Source organism: Palaemon carinicauda, chromosome 16 (genome assembly GCF_036898095.1).
Source record: "Palaemon carinicauda isolate YSFRI2023 chromosome 16, ASM3689809v2, whole genome shotgun sequence".
In the NCBI taxonomy this organism is placed as follows: Eukaryota; Metazoa; Arthropoda; class Malacostraca; order Decapoda; family Palaemonidae; genus Palaemon; species Palaemon carinicauda.
The window spans coordinates 112,053,148-112,071,267 of NC_090740.1; the positions used below are offsets into that span (position 1 = coordinate 112,053,148).

Below are 18,120 nucleotides of genomic sequence, written 5' to 3' on the forward strand. Positions count from 1 at the left end.
GGAGAGGAGGTCACTAGCGAACTCGCACCATGTCAGAGAGTAGGTCCCTCCTTGCTAGGAGATGAACATCAAAGCAGGGAGTTGTCCGTGTTGACCTCCACTACTTTGTCTTGAAGGAGAGACCTGAAGCTTTTCCAGGTCAGACTTACTGCCAGAAGCTTCTTGCAGTTAAAATGCATTGTCCTTTGACGCGAGTTCCATAATCCCGAGCATTCCCTACCGCCTAAGGTCGCACCCCAGCCTACGTCCGATGCGTCTGAGAAGAGAACGTGGTTGGGAGTCTGAACAATCAGGGGAAGACCCTATAAAAGATTGATAAAGTCCTTTCTTCAGGTTAGACCAGACTTATCTTCCAGAAACCGGGATCGAGACCGCTTGTAGCGTCTTGTCCTTTTCCAGTGAAGAGCTAGATGAAACCGAAGAGGACGGAGGTGTAGTCTTCCAAGTGACACCAAATGCACCACGGATGACAGTGTCCTAACCAGACTCATCCACAGCCTGACAGGGCCGTATTCCTTCTTCAGCATCTTCTGGATGGATAGCAGGGCTGGGGATTGATCTTCTTGTTCAGCCATGTCCTCATCAGAGGGTTCCTCATCCGAAACTGATGAGGAAACGGCAACGGAGTGGGCAACGTCTGACTCGCTGAATCCGGTCGCACTGGTGGATGCGTGATGGAGCCGGACACAAGATCATGGTACTGCTGCACAGTCTGTGAACTGTCAACCATGGGGAAGCGAGGAAGTACAGCGACAACCCGAAACTGTCTAGACTGTCTGGGTAGTACAGACAACCCTTTATCGGGTTGCTGAGGTTGCCGCACTGCGTCACAACAAGTCACCTCTGCTGGTTGTTGAACGTCTTCCCAGTGACACACTGAACGTCCACAACCACCTCCGAGAGTAGCATAACATCAACGTGCGACTGGCAACCCACACTGGGTCGCACCGGTGGAGGAACCATCTCAACTGGCGGACGTGAGTAGGATACCTCAGCGTCAACAGGGCGTACAACCAACCGGTAGGAAGGTCGTTGGCAAGAAGGGTCTTCTCCGTAAAAAATCCTCTATCAAGGACTAAGCTTGGACTGCATGTCTTGCAACAAAGCCCAAGGTCTATGGGAGCAGGTGTGGCAACAGACGGGGTTAGCGACTGAAGCGGAACCATTTACCCTCCCTGGAAGCATGTTATGCTTAAATAAAAGTCCATAGGAGGCTAAGCAGCTTAAGGCTCCTCTCCAAATGACAGAGTCCTCAAGGGAATATCAGAAGGAGGGAGAACAGCACTTTCTCATCTACAGGAACCATATCCGAGAAAAGCTAGGTTCTCTCAGTGAGGGTTTCACTGGTGCAAAAGCAGCAGACCAGAAGGCAACGTTATGAAACTGCTTGACAGTCTGTGAACTGTCAAAAACTGAACTGTCAACCACAACAGGAGCGTGAGGACATACAGCACTGGTGTATAAGTAGCAGACCAGAAGGCAACGTCATGTAACTGTATGACAGTTTGTGAGTTGGCAACAACCAAAGTTGTGTGGGGAAGCCTCAACTCCTGACTGACTAGTTTGCTGCTGGCGAGTGGCGGTAACCACAGTGTGTTGCGGAGGCTGACACACCGTGTCAAAACACGGCAGCTTGTGGTAGCTCACGCACGGCAACGGAGTGCTCTGTGTGTGGGAGTCATCATACATCTGGCAGGGTTGACTGTGCATGGGTGGAGGAGCTCTCACAACAAGAGTGTGAGAGCAGGAAGCCATGCCGGGCGCACAACCGTGGGAGGTGTAGGCCAACGGGTGCATCGTCAACCTTCTCCGCAGTCGGAGTGTGGGAGCTGGCAACAACAAAAGCAGAGTGCTGGTGCGTGGGAGGGGCTGCGGTGGGTTGAGGAGCATGCGGTATGGCATGGTATGCGGAGCATGCTGTAAGGTATGCAGAGCATGCTGCATGGGCTGCGGAGAATGCCGCATAGTGCTGGAACCCGGCAGCTCTACAGAACCTTCCCACTGCTGATGCGGTAGCTCACGCATGTTAGCAGATGGTGCAGCAAGAACATGCGTCTGGCAGGGTGGACTGCGCATCGGTGGTGGAGCTCTCACAGGAGGAGGGTGGGAGCAGGCAGCCGCAGTATCTGCTGAGCGCACAACCTCGGCGGGTTGTAGGTTAACAGGTGCATTGTCAACCTTCCAGCACGATACTCCTGCATGAAGGAGCAAGCTGAGACTGTATAGTCTGCAGCATGGACCACTAGGGTCTATGAAAGACAACAACAAACGGAGCTACTGTCCGTTGTGACTGAGGGTCTAAAACAGCTGGTGCGGCAACAGACGGAGTTACTGCTTGTTGCGGTACCACCTTGCCTCTCTTGGGAGGTGTGCAGTTGTCGTACTGCAGCGAGTCCGAACTGACCCAGTGGCTACACCTAGGCCGTTGGACTTGCGCGGAAGGGACCGACTTGCACTTAAAAGCTGCAAGATTTGGTCCATGGTTTCTGCGAGAAACCTCTTCCGCAGACGAGGAATAAATGGGCTCTCTCGTCTTTGTGTGGGTGGTGTGATCACGTCGGCAACGTGTGTAGATACACCCGAAACCACGGAGGGAAACGTCTGTTCGTCGATCAAGGCCTGTGGAACCCATAAGTCCTTCGACATTACTTCTCCCCTGGGCTTGGGAGCTTGTAAGAGGTATCGGACTAGGTGAACAACTGGCACGAACAGACGAACCCTCGAACGCAACACTGTAACACTTTGCGCATATCACTTTATCACTTTTGATTTTCTGTTTGCACTTATTTCACTGAACTCGAAACTTTAAGTGGTTTGTACCTGAAACACGCAATCCTATCCTTCATTAAAAGGTAGTAATTGCGAAAACAGTATTACAATGTAACAGAAAAACATAATGAAAGATAAAGAATTCAGTGGCTGGAAAAGAGACTAAACACAAGATCAAATAAACTACGTTTAAAATCTCTCACCGCATAAAGCCTGGGAACAAGAATAAAACTCTAGAAACGTTTTACCTTCTTCCCCTATAGCGACTAGGGAGAAGAGCAAAAAACGAGAACAACGTTACCCGCTTGAACGAAACGTTTATCCTCCTCTCTCTCCCTCCGTCTCTATCTCTCTCTCTCTCTCTCTTGACTTAGAACCTGAGAGATGAGCCCAATTATATATATCGTTAAAACATATTATTTGTTAAAGGAAAAAAACTGAAAGGTTTCCCAAATAAAAAGTTCCTTTATTAGAATTAAAACCATTTAAGCTAAGAAAGAATGAACGAAACGCTAGAATCGGTTTACTCTTACTGCAACGTGAAACCGTGAAATACTCTCTCTCTATCGTAACGATAGAGCGCAAGTTGAACGTTCTGAACGTCAACAACTGCGGAGACTAAACAAAACGTTAGTTCAACTTTGAAAACAGTACGAGACTATCAAAGAAATTCTTTCAAAAACATTAAAATTAAAATAGCATAAATTCTTAACAGGAAAAACGATATGACGGGCTCAATGTTAATTAACTTCGGTTCCAAGTAAGGACCGCCTACTATTAGGAAAGGTCGCATATAAACAAACATAAAAATTAATTTTTATAAGTTTATAATAAATGGAAAGTTAATCGAAGAGGCCTATAAATGGCGGAGAGATATAAAATAAATCTATAACTTTGTTAAGCAAAATTACCAAAAACCTAAACACACTTCCGTCTAAGGGAAGGGTGGGACATAAAAAGTGAAAGAGAGTCTATACTCTCTTCGACACCAACACTTCCGTCTAAGGGAAGGGTCGGCCATTTAAAAGTGAAAGAGAGTCCATACTCTCTTCGTCACCATAATAAAATCTATCCAAAACGAGTTCAAGTTTTGAAATGAAGATAAAACCCCTGCATAGCGAAAGCTCAAAACTGGAATAGTGTAATTCACCAAAAAGTTGTGAAAACAAATCCAGTTAGGGACGGCGTATTAGTAGGTCTTGCCGGAGGCACGACAGAGGAAAAATTGAGTTCTTGTTGACAAGAAGTACTTGAGTACCTACTCACAGATGGCGCTGTTGTGTACACCCCCACCTGTATAGCGATCGCTGGCGTATCCCGACCGTAGATTTCTGTCGGGCAACAGAGTTGACAGCTACATGATCATCGGGTAAGATTAATATTGAAAAACATGTTATTTGACCAAAGGAAAAAAACTGAAAGGTTTTTCAAATAAAAAGTTCCTTTAAAATATAATTTAAAACATTTAAGCTTTGAAAGAAGAATGAACAAAACGTCAGAATCGATTTACTCTTTCTGCAAAGTGAAACCGTGATACTCTCTCTCTCTATCGTAACGATAGAGCGCAAACTGCGTAGCATAAATAAACTAAACGTTAGTTCATCTTTGAAACAGTACGAAGACTATTCAAAGAAAATCTTTCATAAAATATCTATCAAAAAATATTCATTTAAAAAGTTGTAAATCATTAGCTCTTTAAAAGCTATTTACGATTGAAAGGGCTCAACGTTGTTTAACTTCGGTTTCCAAGTTAGGACCGCCTACTCTCAGGAAGGTCGCATATAAACAAATCATTAAAATTTATTTTTATGTTTATTATAAACGGAAAGTTAATCGAAGAGGCCTAATAAAGGCGGTGAGATATAAAATATATAGAGGAAAATCTATAATTAATTTATAACGTGATAAGATAATTGCTAAAAGCCTAAACACACTTCCGTCTAAGGGAAGGGTCGGCCATTTAAAAGTCAAAGAAAGTCCATACTCTCTTTGTCATCAAAAAATTAAATCTATCCAAAAACGAGTTCAAGATTTAAGATGAAGATAAAACACCTGCACTGCGAAAGCTCAAACCAAATTAAAGTACTTCACCAAATATGATGGGAAAAACTCCAGGTTTTACATCGAGTAAAAGTACGTCTTGTCGACACGTCGACAGAGAAGAAATTGAGTCTTTGTTTACATCGAGAGTGGTATCTGGCCGACAGTTGGCGCTGGTGGGCACACCCGCAACCTGTATAGCGATCGCTGGCGAGTTTTTACTGTATGTGTCTGTCGAGCAACAGAGTTGCAGCTATTATATATTCACCGGCTAAGTTAAATATTTAAAAATTAAATCTATCCAAAAACGAGCTCAAGGATTTATTTGAAGAAAAACACCTGTACTGCGAAAGCTCAAACCAAATTAAAGTACTTCACCAAATATGATGGGAAAAACTCCAGGTTCAACAGCGAGTAAAAGTACGTCTTGTCGACACGTCGACAGAGAAGAAATTGAAGGTTTTGTTTACATCCGAGAGTGGTATCTGGCCGACAGTTGGCGCTGGTGGGCACACCCGCAACCTGCATAGCGATCGCTCGCGAGTTTTTTTATGTATGTGTCTGTCGAGCAACAGAGTTGCAGCTATTATATATTCACCGGCTAAGTTAAATATTTAAAATGAGAATTTCCTTCCCATTTCCTAGGTATTCATAAGCCGTGGCGGTCGTTATGCAAAATCTGCGTCCGTTGGTTAGAAAAACCTCTGCACAAGAACTCCATCTAACCTAAACTACGAGCCATGTCCTAACTACTTACCTATCGGAGGGGCTAACAACCAAACTGCAAACCCCCTTACACTTCCATATTCTTAGCTTACCCTTGTAAAGGAAATCAATTTGACAAGTAATTAAAAAAGTTTACACTTGATCCAATGAGCTAAATTCATCCCACAATAACAGAAACAAATATAAGTATACCTACATTACTCGGTCTCACTGAAGGGACAATTTTTTTTTTCCTGTGGATGAGATGTACGGGTGCGTGTTCTCCTGTACTGTATACTATAAGCAAAGTAACCTAATATAACAAAACTATCTTCACAAGATAGTTTGGATCTATGAAAAACACTTTCACATTCCTTGACAATCTTCCTCTAGTACAAACTATTTGAACAGCGCCAAAAATGTGGGCTTGCCATTGTCAGTTCCTTTTTCATTGTAAACATAACACAATTCACCAAAACTACTCTTGGAACAAATGCTAAAATAATCCCGCAAGAGTCCTATCTTATGTAAATAAGACGTAAACTCCCTTTGTTAGGTGAAGATCATAATCTTTGCCATGTTTAGATTGTTCAAATTATAGAAAAAATTATCTTCGTCACTCTCGGAATACGACGTTACCATCTTCACGTATCGACGGCTAAGAATGGGCATCTCTGACTCATGCTGGATGCTCCCATTACCATGTTTAAATTTTGGAAATATTGAATTCTGATTGGATAAAAACAAGCCCTCCGGCAATTTCCCAGGTTAATCACGGTTCGATTGGCACTCTTCAAACTACCGTGCCCATTGATTAGTTAAGTGTTCCGCTGCTAAAGAGCTGCTGAACTGATCAAAATGCCATCTGCAGTGTATTCAAGGAACTACACGACCGAGAAAGGTTGTGTCAGGGTGCAGAGCTCGGAGCCTTAGTATAACTATGCCAGAGCCTCATGCATGCAAAACAAAAGGGACTTTCCTTCCCCTTTTTTAGGCATTTGTAAGCTGTGGCTGCCAAACTACAAAACCCGTGTCCGTCATTCTGCAAAACCTCTACATAAGAACACCACCTAACCTAAACTTCCACAACTATCATAACCTACAAGCCATGTTCCTACCTATTTTCATAACACGACGCCACCTAGACTGCAGTACTGTACTGTATTCTCAGCTTATCTTATGGTAGCTTCGCAACCCGCTTCACTCCTAGTAAGATAACACAATCATATTTCATACAGGAAATCTATATTACAAGTAATAAGAAAGTCTACACTTGTCCCAACGAACTACAGTATATTCACCCCACAATATAGTATACTAACAAAAACATATATAGCTGTACTTAAATTATTCAAAGTCATTTTAGTCTGAATCTTTGGGTGGTATTTTTCTCTTTCCAAGGGACAACTTTTTTTGGAGTGGATGAGATGGAACGGTAATTAGCGAAGTAAAAGGAATAGGATGCTGGAATGGACCAGGAATTCTGGAATCATGAATATTAAGCTGGTAAACACATGGACCATGGTACAGAGGCTATAGCACTAAACAAAACTAGAAAATAATTGTTTGATATTGTATATAGAGAAGTTGCTTTCATATAAATTTTTTTGTTTCCAGAATTTGGTAATATGATATTTTAATTATAAAATAAATTTTTGAATATACTTACCCGGTGAATATATAATAGCTGACGTCTCCGACAGCTCGACAGATTCCAAAAACTCGCGAGCGATCGCCATGAAGGTTGCGGGTGTGCCAAGCAGCGCCGACTATCGGCCAGATACCTCATATACTTGTAAACAGCTCCAGTTCTTCTCAGTCCCCTAGGTCTCTATCGGGGAGGAAGGGAGGGCCTTTAATTTATATATTCACCGGGTAAGTATATTCAAAAATTTATTTCATAATCAAAATATCATTTTTAAATATTAAACTTAGCCGGTGAATATATAATAGCTGATTCACACCCATGGTGGTGGGTAGAGACCAGTATTAATACAATAAAGGCGTATATGCTTAGAGTTTTTGACAGTTATATCATAACAAAACCCAAATAAATATAGGTACCTGGTAAGGAAGCTGACTCTGACGATTACTCTGCCTTGTTAGTCCGCTTTCCTCACGAAGCCCAGCCATCCTCTCAGGATGCTGAAAGACTCCCAGGAGCTGTTATATCCAGGGCGACAACCCATACAACAGGACCTCATCAAAACCCTTAATCTGGGCGCTCTCAAGAAATGACATTTGACCACCCGCCAAATCAAAAAGGATGCGAAAGGCTTCTTAGCCTTCCGTACAACCCAAAACAAGATTAAAAACATTTCAAGAGAAGATTAAAAGGATATTGGAATTAAGGGAATGTAGTGGTAGAACCCTCACCCACTACTGCACTCGCTGCAACGAATGGACCCAGTGTGTAGCAGTCCTCATAAAGAGTCTGGACGTCTTTTAAGTAAAATGAAGCGAACACTGACTTGCTCCTCCAAAAGGTCGCGTCCATAATACTTCGCAGAGATCTGTTTTGCTTAAAGGCCACGGAAGTTGCTATCGCTCTTACTTTGTGTGTCTTGACCTTAAGCAAGCAACGATCTTTTTCACTTAAGTGAGAATGAGCCTCTCGGATTAAAAATCTAATAAAATACGATAAAGTATTTTTAGACATAGGCAATGAGGACTTCTTAACTGAGCACCATAAGGCCTCAGATCCACCTCGTAAGGATCTGGTACGAGCTAAATAAAACTTAAGAGCTCTAACTGGGCACAGTACTCTTTCAAGCTCGTTGCCTACGATCTCTGATAGGCAAGGTATATCAAAAGATTTAGGCCACCAAGGACGAGAAGGCAGTTCATTTTTGGCCAAGAAACCAAGCTGAAGCGAACATGTGGCTTTATCTGTAGATACAGAGACTTGCGACGAGATTAAAAAACTGAATCGAGAACAACGTTACTCGCTCCCAAACTCCTTACTTGGGACGAGAATAAAGATCGGATCGTTCTCTCTTTCTCTCTCTCTCTCCGTCTCTCTCTCTTGTCACACACAAGAGAATTGCCCACTCACCCTTCGTCAATAAACAGGTTATTTGACCAAAGGAAAAAACTGAAAGGACTAAGAAATTGAAAATTAACAAGTTCCTTTAAATTAGTATTTAAAACACTTCAGTTTGAAAGAAGAATGAACAAAACGTCAAAATCGATTTACTCTTTCTGCAAAGTGAAACCGTGATTCTCTCTTTTTCTATCGTAACGATAGAGCGCAAACTGCGTAGCATAAATAAACCAAACGTTAGTTCATCTTTGAAAAAACAGCACGAAGACTATTCAAAGAATATCTTTCTTAAAATATTTTCTAAAAAATATTCATTTCATTACTCTTACAGAGCAAATGATTTAAACTTAACGAAAATAAAAGTTGAATGGGCTCAACGTTGTTTAACTTCGGTTTCCAAGTTAGGACTGCCTACATCTCGGACTAGGGGAGGAATAGGTAAAGGCCGCATATAAACAAAACATAAAATTTACCTTGATGTTTAGTATAAATGGAAAGCTAATCGAAGAGGCCTAATAAAGGCGGGTGATATAAAATATATAGAGGAAAATCTATAATTATCAACAATAATTTATAACGTGATAAAATAATTACTAAAAGCCTAAAACACACTTCCGTACACTGAGGGAAGGGTCGGCCATCTTTACTCTATGGAAAAACCAGAGATAAAAAAGCAAGGGCAAAACACTTTTATTCTCCTTTCAAAAGCATTTCTTTTGAAGATAGTATTGAATAATCCAACACGGCGAAAGCAATAAAACCAAAACCAAGTACTTCACCAATTCGGTAGAAAACTCGAGGTCATAAAGCGAGTGGAATCGACTTGTCGATGAAACCGACAGAGAAGAACTGATAAAATAATTACTAAAAGCCTAAAACACACTTCCGTACACTGAGGGAAGGGTCGGCCATCTTTACTCTATGGAAAAACCAGAGATAAAAAAGCAAGGGCAAAACACTTTTATTCTCCTTTCAAAAGCATTTCTTTTGAAGATAGTATTGAATAATCCAACACGGCGAAAGCAATAAAACCAAAACCAAGTACTTCACCAATTCGGTAGAAAACTCGGTCATAAAGTGAGTGGAATCGACTTGTCGATGAAACCGACAGAGAAGAACTGGAGCTGTTTACAAGTATATGCGGTATCTGGCCGATAGTCGGTGCTGGTGGGCACACCCGCAACCTTCATGGCAATCGCTCGCGAGTTTTTGGAATCTGTCGAGCCGTCGGAGACGTCAGCTATTATATATTCACCGGCTAAGTTTAATATTTAAAAATGACAAATTCGAAGATAATTTGTATTTTTCCTAACCATACAAACCTTAGCTATTTACAAAGGGTTATTACTTTTAGCGTAGCTGAAATGGCGAGCCATTAGAATTTAACGAGGGTGTATTACCCCCGCGCTAGTTAGCGGGGGGGTAGGGGAGTGGTAGCTAGCTACCCCTCCTCCCCCTCACACACAGGTGAATACTCACTTTCACTTAGAGGTAGGACTTGTCTTGGGGGACAGGGCTGGCGGGCAAATATGTGTAAATAGCTAAGGTTTGTATGGTTAGGAAAAATACAAATTATCTTCGAATTTGTCATTTGTTCCGTAACCGAAATACAAACCACGCTATTTACAAAGGGTGACTTATCCCTTAGGAAGGGTGGAAAGTCCCCAGCCATACTGGCTTTGGCTTTACCCGGGGACTCAGAATCCGAGTGAGTCGCACTCGAGAAAAGGAGTCCCTGCACCTCACAAGTTCCTTGCACCGCAAGGAACCATGTGGCCTACGTAAGCTTGTGTGTGAAGGAAGAAGTGTGACCCGTCCTAGGCAGTTGACCTGGAGTTCCAGAAGGAACTCTGGGTTAGGACGTTCCCAATACCACCTCGTCAGGGTATGGGGGACGCGACAGTATTGACTCAATACTCGGAACACAAGGAAGCATGGTTTACCTGCAGAGGTTCGAGGTCAGCTATGCAGAGACCAGGATGCTGCTTCCCCGTAGAGGGGATGATGAAGAAAGAAGTAAGGGCCAGACATACTTCTTTCGTTCATGCAGACTAAAACCTGATAACAATGCCCTCAACCTTCTGCTACCTGTCCAAAAAGGAGCCTGAGGTTAGACCAGCTGTTGTGTAGCCACCACAGAGCGATAGAAAACGTATCGAGACTCCTGTGGGTCACGCCCTGCAGGAAGCGGGCTGCGAAGGTCATCAGACGCTTCCAGACTCCAGCTTGTAGCACCTGCGTCACAGAGTAGTATTACTCGAAGGCGAGGGACGTTGCGATGTATCCAACATCGTGCTGTAGGGCGACGTGACGGGGGAGGGTCTGAAGACAGGTCGAGATGAATGTCCTTGAGTCCGGGCTGAAGAGGTATACTGGTGACTCTCCCCCCATGTCCTCCTTGTGTTCCCAAATCGGCTGCAACTGAGGCCAAACTGCAGCTGTTCCCAGCGCTAACCTCTCGATTCCTGTACTGGCAAGAAAGAGAAGGTCTTGGGACATCAGACACAGAATGGAGACTCAAAATCTTGAATGAATCGGACCGAAGGGTCGGGACCCTCAGATTCTGAGTCTAGCCAACAACTCAGGAGCGAGCCTGAATGTTGCCTTCTCCTCTTCCTTAGAAAGGGGGGGAGTAGTAAGAGACCAAGAAGATTGCTTACACACTGGCCGTGGCCAGAGTGAGCAGAAGACCCAAGGCGGAATACAATCCGAGGCCTGTCGTAAAAGGGTCTTGAGAAGATCTCTTAAAGGACTAAAAGTCCGAGCCATGCTCCAAGTCGGAGGTCTTCCTCCGACTAGGGCAGGGACGATCGTAGCTTCGCATGAGCGAGGATAGATCCAGCGGGCAGGAAAAAGTTATTCCTTTAAGCCTGAAGGTCAGGGAAAGGCTAAGCGACAGGCTTCATTGCCAAGAGCGGAAAGGAGTTTCCTCCCGCCGAAAGGCAATAAGACCGTTATTGCTGGAGAAGAGGCCTCACGGGAAGAGGTATATCTCCCACGGCACCAACCACCTTAGACTCTTCACTTTGCCTGGGAGACCCCTGTGGATGACTATCGCAGATGACGCGACCTCCGTACCGCGACTGTAGCGGGTTGTCTCTTCTAGAGGAGGAAGCGTAGTGTCTCCAGGCATGAAGCCGAAGCGACGCCCCGGTTCGGGAGAGATGTCGCAGTGTGGTTGCTTGAGTAGTCTGCGCCGTGGGAGAAGCTCTCCCGGGAGTTCCGTCAGGGGAAGCAGAGGGTCCAGAAACCGTTCTGCGCATAGTCCCAGTGGAGCTCTCCCATTGAAAGGTTGACAGACAACCTGGTTTTGTTGAGACCCATTGTCCGCAGACAAAAAGGAGGGAAGACGCAGGCGTCGAAGTTGTCCCACCATCACCGGAATGCATCTTGCCAGAGTCTCGGGGTCTGAGACTGGGGGGAAAACTAGCGGAAGCTTGAGGTTCCAAGCTGTCGCGATCAGGTCCCCCAGACCAGCACTTGCTGGTTACCCAAGGTCAAAGACCCTTAGGTACACTCTCTCTATGAGGCTCTGCTCGGATAGTCTGAGAGAAACATTCCCCTGCCTGGAATGAGAGAGCCGATGGTGGAATTGAGAGAATCTCAATCATCCCGGTATCTCTACTGCAAGATGTGAAGGTGTGAAAATGCGTCCCCTGCTGGTTAGCATGAAGTCGACACGCAACGGGGCGACTTGGCAGGAGCGGTAGGATCTGAAGAGGGGCCAGACTAAGGCCCTTAAGCCTGCCTGAATGATGGAGAGGTATCCTTCAGGTCTTGACCATAGGCCTGGACCGGAACATGCCCCCCCCCCCTTTCCTTTGACGAGTCCGAGAACCGCATCAAGAATGTGGGGAAAGGACGAGAATATCCACTACCATCAAGAGGCTCCATAGGTCAACACCCATTGCAGGTTTAATAGTTCCGCTGGTCCCATAGGGCCAGGGAGTCCGGTTAAACATTGCCTGAAGCCACCGGAACTTGGATCGCCCCACATGGAACTTATCCTGAGGCGACCGTTCGGACTATAAACGGGTCAATGAGGAAAGAAGAACTAGGAAACGTTCCAAGGTAGGGCTGAAAACTCTGCTTGACTGAGAACAGGTACTGCGACTCTCCTCAGTCTTGCCACAGTCAACCGAAAGGAAGGCTCGGAGGATGTGGTAACAGAATCTGGCGTCCCCAGGTGGTCACCCATCCAAGTACCGACGTTGCTTAACCTCGCTGGACGGACGAGAAGCGGGGTTTCCAACGTGGTAAGGCGGTTGACTCAATATCATGGCCAGATACTCCAGATGTTGAGGCAGAGGAAGAGAAGGCTCCAAGCAAAATACCATGAGCCCACACTCATGGTCAGCATTCGGAAGCTTTTCCCGGCGCTGAAGAAGGTCGAAACCCGAGCCTACCGGAGTTGACCAGCCCTCCAAACAGCAGAGGAGGCGAAAGTCTGCACCTGAGCGGCCAAAAGGAAGGCAGGGAGAGTTCTCTGGGGAAACACACCTGCTATGCCACGGCGGGATAGCCACACTGCATCATAAGCAGGAATACTTGCAGTTTAGGCTGAATTCGACGAGCACCCTGGAAGATGGATGGAATGGAAACTGAAAGTACCCGTCCTTCCGATCCAGGGTTAAAGGAGTCCTGTCGCCTCGTTACCAGTCTGATCGATTCTGCTGGTCTACGCTGGCCGAAGTTTGTTCGACAAACTTGATCAGGGCTGAGAGGTCGACTATGGACATCCCCTCTCAGATCCTTCCTTACAAGAAAGGATCGACTGAGGGGGCCGGGGGTGAAGCCGTCGATGATCCTAAGGAAGACCTTCGCCTAAGGTATGGATCATTCTGCCCAACCGGGCAACTCTGCTGATGCTATGGCATAGAGGTTCAGAGACACTGAATTCGCTGACAGAGACGGCAGGCGCGATATCCTTGGCTACTCACAGAGATTGTGCGGGAATGGGCATCGGGAAGCTGTCATTCGGATGAGTAACCTTAAGCATCCTCCCAGCGAAAAAACCTGCAATCCTAGAGTTCGTGAACTCCTTTTAGGACTATGCCCTCCCCCGGGGAAGTCTCCCGTGCCATCTGTTCCTGACAGGAGGAAACTGCAATTGGACACCTTGTCCCAGTTGTCGTAGCCGATAACTTAGGCCGACGTGGTTGAAAGAAAAGGGAGCTGGAGCCCTGCAGAGTCTGGAAGAAAGCGCCTTGGAGGAGTGAAACCGGAAGTCGATTTACTCCGCACAGCAGATGTTTAAGTCTCTGTCCTTGGGCAAAGACAAAACTCTTCTCAAGGATGGAAGGGTGTCTGAGGTCGTTGACCTCCACAGATGAGACACCCGAAGGAAGCCTTCAGTCAGTGCGTCCAGATGGTACAACATCGAGCTTGTCCGCAAGTAGATACTTAACGACGAAAGGCCAAGGTGCCTGAGCTCGAGAGGAGGAAAGTACCCTTGATCTTCCTGTAGCTTCCTTGAACCAAACCTCGGGCCGTAACCGAGGAGGGAAAGAACCTGGTAAGCTCCCAGAGGAAGAGGTAAGCAGTCACCCCTTGTCCGATGGAGAAATCTTCAACGGAAAGCCCCCCCGCCAAAAATCCTTCCAGGGCGGGAGAAGGAGAGAGTACTCGTGCAGGAGTGGGGACCCTCGAGACCGACCTCTTGGGAACCAACTTCGCCCTGGGGGAAGTCACCACGAAGTCCACTCCTCTCTTTCTCTTCAGCGTAGGAGAGACAGCCGCTGGTTTGTTACCCTGGCCGGTGAGTGCTGGTTTCATAACCCTCATTAACGCCCGTGCCAGCGGATCAAACCATGTCTGCTGCTCCAAGGACACAGAGTCCGAAATCCTCGCTAAGGTGAAAGGGATCGGGCGATCCTTTGGAGAGGACACGACGGTTCCTGCCTGAAAAGAAGGTGGGAAGAATGCTGTACTGACCTGTCTTCGTCCTGCACTACCAACCTGTGCTTGGATGGAGGTGATCCCGAGTGCCGCCTAGGAGCAGGCGTCCCTGCTGCTACCACCGGCTGTGGAATTCGCCGCGAACTATGGTCGCGCGAGGGCGAACGGTCGCGCAAAGGCGAATGGTCGCGCGGGCGCACAGGCGAGTGGTCGCGCGGGCGCGCAGGCGAGCGGTCGCGCGGGCGCGCAGGCGAGCGGTCGCGCGGGCGCGCAGGCGAGCGGTCGCGCGGGCGCGCAGGCGAGCGATCGCGCGGGCGCGCAGGCGAGCGATCGCGCGGGCGCGCAGGCGAGCGATCGCGCGGGCGAGCGATCGCGCGGGCGCGCGATCGCGCGGGCGAATGGGCGTGACGGCGAGGGATCGTGCTGCCGCGTAGGTGAAGAAGATCGCTGGCGGTAAGCGATGGCGAGCAGCATGTGTAGGTGAATGATCGCGTGATAGGGTGCGATGGTGATCAGCATCCGCAAGAGGGCGAGCGTTCAGGGTTGTGCGATGAGGAGCAGCATGCGTAAGCGGGCAATCGTGCAGGGTTGTGCGATGGCGAGCAGCATGTGTAGGTGAATGATCGCGTGAAAGGGTGCGATGGTGATCAGCATCTGCAGGAGGGCGATCGTTCAGGGTGGTGCGATGAGGAGCAGCATGCGTAAGCGGGCAATCGTTCAGGGTTGTGCGATGGCAAGCAGCATGCGCAGGTGAATGATCGCGTGAAAGGGTGCGATGGTGATCAGCATCCGCAAGAGGGCGATCGTTCAGGGTTGTGCGATGAGGAGCAGCATGCGTAAGCGGGCAATCGTTCAGGGTTGTGCGATGGTGCGATGGCGCGCAGTTGAGGGTCGCGCGATGGCGATCAGCATCCGCAGTTGAGGGTCGCGCGATGGCGATCAGCATCCGCAGTTGAGGGTCACGCGATGGCGATCAGCATCCGCAGTTGAGGGTCGCGCGATGGCGATCAGCATCTGCAGTTGAGGGTCGCGCGATGGCGATCAGCATCCGCAGTTGAGGGTCGCGCGATGGCCATCAGCATCCGCAGTTGAGGGTCGCGCGATGGCGATCAGCATCTGCAGTTGAGGGTCGCGCGATGGCGATCAGCATCCGCAGTTGAGCTAGTAGCTGGCGAACCATGTTCCTTCAGAAGTGTTGGAGAACGTTGGCGTGCCAGCTGTAACACACGTGGGCGATCCGGAGATCGCTGGCGAGCTGATGATCGCTGACGAGCTGACGATCGCTGGCGAGCTGATGATCGCTGACGAGCTGATGATCGCTGACGAGCTGATGATCGCTGACGAGCAGAAGGCTACGCGTGGAAGCCTGCGTAAAGAAGAGTCCTTGACCCCGACCTGAACCGAAGTTCTAGATCGCGAGGGCGAACGTGGGCGCACAGGGCACGTAACAGGAACCGCAGGGAAGATCATCTTGAAAGCGCTGACGAACAGGAGAGCGCTGACGAACAGAAGGGCGCGCAGGGAAACCCTGACACGCAAGGGAAGAACCCCCGTGGGGGCAACCCTTTGCTCCGAAGGGATCGATTCAAAAAGGCGCCTCAAGCACCCTTATAGGGAGATGAGAGGCCCTTACGACGAGGCGGACGGAGGGCCTTACGGCGAGGGAGGCCAACAGCAACAGCAACAGAAGAAACCTCCGAAGAGGAGTCTCTATGAGTGTACTCTCTCGCGAACGAAAGAGAAACACTTCGTGGAAGAGACTGGTCAGCCAGTGACCTAAAAGGGGCAATCCTCCGAAGAGGAGCTCCTGCAGTTGCCCAGCCCCTTGAGCGAAACTGCAGGTGCGACCGCTCAGCACCAAGAGCATAGTCGCACGAAAAAAAGGCAAGAGAAGAACCCCCCATAAGAGGAAAAGCTCAAGCCTGGACAGGAAAAAACTTCCCTCGGAAGGAAAGTTATCCGCCCAAGGAGGCAAGCCTCCTGACTGTTCTAAAATGAACTGGAGAGCTGTCCGTCGACACGGGAGTACTACCAGTAGAAGGAGACACGCCCCTGACGACAATACAAGGGGGGAGGCAGCAACAGCCGAATCCCCAGGACTCAACCAGACAGCTCACACCGTTGCTATATTACAGAAACGAACTAGATCGGTAACTGTAAAAAAATAAAACAAATAATATTAGTACACATTCATTCCCCCGGGAAGGCTCCGAAGAGGAATCCCGAGGAAAAGGAACAAGAATTACACAACAGGCACGTGCCCTCACAACCACTTACACTCGCGGAAGGAGAGCTGTAACCAAAACAGAATTATAACAATTATAATTATGTAACTATGTAATTATGTAATTTAAAAATGAATGAACACTAAAGAAAAAAAAACGAAAACCCCGAAAGGAATCGTTCTACAAGCTGAAAAATTAACAACTACAATTAGATTCATAAACTAATTGAGACAAAATGTACGGCGTAGCAACCCCACCCACACGGGAAGGAAGCTACAAGGGCGTAGTAAAACATAGTAAAAGGGTGAACGACCTCAAGAGAGAGAGAGAGAGAAAGACCGAAGTCAAACTCGATCGCAACCCATAAAATTAGGCCGTGGTGGCCTAACTGCCGAGGCCTCCACGTAGATATCGTACACTACACACACACATCTGAAAAGGAAACTTACTTATTTCTATACTCAAATATATATACAAACATGAAAACATGTTTACATATATATTGAGTAAAAGAAAAGTAAGCGAATAAGTAAAGACAAAACAGACAATGGCTGCCAAGCGAGGACCAAGACAGAGAGACGTCTGTCACAGTCCGAGCCAAAAGTGAAAGTGAGTATTCACCTGTGTGTGAGGGGGAGGAGGGGTAGCTAGCTACCACTCCCCTACCCCCCCGCTAACTAGCGCGGGGGTAATACACCCTCGTTAAATTCTAATGGCTCGCCATTTCAGCTACGCTAAAAGTAATAACCCTTTGTAAATAGCGTGGTTTGTATTTCGGTTACGGAACAAACATGGATTAATTGAATTATAAATTGAATCCCAAGTATCTTCACTCTCGTGCTGATACATTGCCATCTTCACATCTTGGGGGCTAAAAATAGGCGTCTTTAACCCTCAATGGACGTTCCCTTTACCTTGTTTGAATTTTGGAGTTACGGAATTCTGATAGGATGAAAAATGCCCGCTGGCAATATCCTGGGTCAAGAGCGGTTTGATTGGGTTGTTTCTAGTTACCTCGCCAGTGCTCAGTAAAGTGTTCGGCAGCTAAAAATTTCATCTACGGTGAATTCTAGGAACTACGGGGGCAAAGTGCATGTCAGTGTACAGAGCATATTATTATTATTATTATTATTAAATGCTAAGCTACAACCCTAGTTGGAAAAGCAGGATGCTATAGGCCCAGGGGCCACAACAGGGAAAATAGCCCAGTGAGGAAAGGAAATAAGGAAATAAGGAAAAATATAACATTTTAGGAATAGTAACAATATTAAAATAAATATTTCCTAATTAAAACTATAAAAACTTTAACAGAACAAGAGGAAGAGAAACTAGACAGAAAAGTGTGCCCAAGTGTACCCTCAAGCAAGAGAACTCTAACCCAAGGCAGTGTAAGACCATGGTACAGAGGCTATGGCACTACCCAAGAATAGAGAACAATGG

At 46.9% G+C, this 18,120-nt stretch overlaps 1 protein-coding gene across 3 annotated transcripts in view; it reads right to left on the minus strand.

Moving 5' to 3' along the window:
* LOC137655808 (Bardet-Biedl syndrome 7 protein homolog) overlaps positions 1-18,120 on the minus strand; it is a 90,161-nt gene that overhangs the window by 70,888 nt on the left and 1,153 nt on the right. The window lies entirely within an intron of this gene.